Below are 3,787 nucleotides of genomic sequence, written 5' to 3' on the forward strand. Positions count from 1 at the left end.
GAATGTGGTACAATCTTTTGAGTAGATATTGGTTAAAATAATGATATCAAAATAATCCAATATGTTCTTGTATTTTTATAAAGAAATTATAGATAGGATTTGCTATTACAACTGTATATGTTGATGGTTTAAATATAATCGAAACTCCTAAAGAGCTTTCAAAGACAATAGAATATCTTAAGAACGAATTTCAGATGAAAGATCTCAGAATTTTTTTTTTTTTTTTTGCCTTACCTTGTAAATTAAGCATTTAGCAAATGGGATATTTCATCAGTCAAATTATATAAGAAAAGTTTTTAAAAAAAATTATATGGACAAGGCATATCCATTGAACATTCCAATGGAAATTTGTTCACTAGATGTGAAGAAAGATATATTTTGATCTCGAGATGATAACGAAGAACTTTTTGGTCCTGAAGTACCTCTTAGTATAATTGGTGCACTTATATATCTTGCTAATAGTACATGACCAGATATTGCATTTTTAGTAAATTTATTAGCAATATATAGTTCTTCTTCAACAAAAAGACATTGGAACAGAATTTATACTCCGTTAACTCCGTGGAACGATCGACATAGGTTTTTTTAATTCAAATAAATAAAATTTTATCTAGTTGGTTATGTAGGTTCCGAATATTTATCTGATCCATACAAAACTAGATCTTAAACAGGTTATCTGTTCACATGTGGAAGAATTGCTATATCATGGTGATCAGTGAAACAGACCATAATAGTCACTTCCTCAAATCATGTTGAAATTCTTGCAATTCATGAGGCAGTCGAGATAATGTGTATGGCTAAGATCAATGACTCAACACATTCGTGGAATTTGTAGTTTGTCTTCTAGTAAAAATCTTCCAAGGATATTATAAGAAGACAACATAACATGCATATCCCAAATCAAATAAGGGTATATTAAAGGAGATAGAACAAAACATATTTTACTGAAACTTTTCTACACTCAAAATCTTAAAAAAAAATAGCAAGATCACTATACAAAAAATTTGCTCGAACTAGCAGACTTATTTACAAAGGCATTACCTACCGCAACTTTTGAAAAACTAGTGCACAACATTGGAATGTGGCGACTCAGAGATCTCAAGTGATGTTTCCATGAGGGGAGTAAATATACTTTATTCCTTTTAAGAGTATTAGATTGTATGAAATATGTATTTTTTTTCCTTCACTAGGTTTTTTTCCAGTAGGTTTTTTCTTAGTAAAGTTTTAACAAGACATATTTCATATATAATGGGTATCTAAGGGGCAGTATTATAAATATGTTAAATTATGTATAATGTAGATGTCCATTATTAGTGTCAGTTGACCATGTGTCACTTATCTATTACCCATCCATGTATGTCAAGATTATTGTTCATGTAATCTACCCTCTACTTGTCAAATTGCCTATAAATAGTGGCATTTGGTTTTCTATAAATAATGGTATTTGATGGATTTTGGGAGACACATATTGGATAAAAATTGGAGAAGGTGGAAAATTTAGAGAAATTTCTTATTTTTATAGTTTATTGTTTTATTTTATTATATTTTATTTACTTATATATTATATTTTATTTATTTTAATATTTAATTATTTAATTATTATCTTATATTATATTTATTTTAATATTATATTTTATTGGTATTCGTCTCTCATTCACAACCAATTCTTCTCATTTTAAGTTGTTATATGTTTGTTAACTTTATTGAATAGAATTTAATAGTTACCAAAATATTATTCAATAACTTTTTAACTATTAATTCAATAGCAATCTATTGACGAGCTAGGAGCAGGTCCTCTTAAATGTGACTTTTACATATATGAATATTTGTTTTTCATTAAAAAAAATAAAAAGTTTATATCGTATTTGAATTTATCTTATTCCTTTTCAATATAAACCTATGATATAATGTGACGTGATGGTAGTGGTTTAGGGGCTTCCAAATCTGGCACAAAGCCAAGGTTTGAGCCTTAAATTAGGCTCTTTTCTTTTTCTTTTTATTTTTGAATGTTTTAAATTTTTAATATATATATTTATATTTTATTTTAATTTCTAAATTTTTTTAGTTTGCAATCAACTTGCAAAAGATATTTCATCTACTTTTTCAATATTATTTACCGCATATATATTTCATCTAAAATTTTCATCTACTTTTTAAAGCCTCAATTTTAAATGTTTATTAATTAGTAATAAATGCCACATTTCTCTTTCAAGATAGCCTTACTGGCTAATGCGTTCTTTTTCAAAATATATAAACTAATATCAATATACGTATTTATTCTTGTTTTTTCTTTTTTGAGAAAGTGTATCTTGAAAATTGAGTAAGTATATACTTTTTGACAAAATGGTTACATATTGACATTTTGGTTATGATTCACGACATTCACGAGTCTAATACTTAAAAAAATAATAAAATAAGCTCATGATTCATGTTTTTTTTTTCCCTTGAAAAATATATTATGAAGTTTCAAGTTTCCAATAATTATTTTCAAACAAGTTATTATATATTTAATTTCTCATTTGTTATGTCAAATTGACATTGTTTATCCCAATTTTAATAAGATGATATCTTCTCCTAAATAATTAGACGGATACATCAAGTTAGATATTATTTGAACATTGCCCTTATTATTTAAACATATCATCCATATAACTTATATATAAATTTTTTACACTTTAATTATTTCACAATAGATATATATTGTATGTTAAAACGAACACAACTCAACAAATATATGAAGGTGTTAGGGATTAATAAATTTGTGATTCGAAACTTCAAATTTCCTTACCTTTATTGTAGGCCTAAAAGTAATAAAAAAAACGTTTCTTGAAATTTATATCTTTACATGTATCCATGATTGAATTTAGTGCAAGTAATATTTTGATTATACGTTTATACAGTAAGTTTGAATTCACATCCCATTTTTTGTGATGTAATGTTAAGAGAAGGAGGAAAATAGATAAAAGAAGAAAAAAATCAAATCTATCATATAATATGTGTTACTATTTACTGATAAAAAAAATGTGTTTGAATTTTTGTATTATCATTGTATTAAAAAAGTAATAAAAGATAAGATTACATGTCCGTTATCATCATAAATAATTTCGATTTGAACGTATTAGGCTTTTACGATACGACCACGTTGAATTATGTGTTGACTTATTATTTTAAACTAATAAAATATTATTTTAAAATGATCATACCACGTGAATTTGGAACTGGACACTAAGCCAAGAATAATAATTAATTCTATAATATGCCACATGATTCTTTATTTGTTTTTTGATGGTTAAAATACAGTTGCAGTTTTTTTAATATATATTTTTTAAAATTTAAATAATCGAGGATATGAAAGATAGAACCTAATGAGTGCATATCAATTAATAATTAAAATATAATTAAGTTACGTTTGACTTTGACATTTTCTAGAAAAAATTAATTTCATTTTTCCGACTTATTCCATGTTAATCCTTATATTTTAGTTCTTATACTTTTCTTGTTGTATCAATTTTTTACCATCATCTTTTAATTTCATAGAATTACACCACAAACTCAGCTAGTTGTTAAAATTTTGACATTAAATTTGAAAAAAATATTGCATATACAAAATTGATAAAATATTAAAGAAAAACGACAATAGAGTTTTTTTTTTTAATTAAAAATTGCGAGTTTTAGCTAAGTTATACAATGTCAATTTACGCATGAATAAAACTTAAATTTGTGTATTATTTTTTAATATAACAATTTATGAATCTCTAACTCCTTATTCGAGAGTGTATGTCTTATG

This window comes from Benincasa hispida, chromosome 4 (genome assembly GCF_027475165.1).
Source record: "Benincasa hispida cultivar pf3 chromosome 4, pf3_genome.v1.1, whole genome shotgun sequence".
Lineage (NCBI taxonomy): Eukaryota > Viridiplantae > Streptophyta > Magnoliopsida > Cucurbitales > Cucurbitaceae > Benincasa > Benincasa hispida.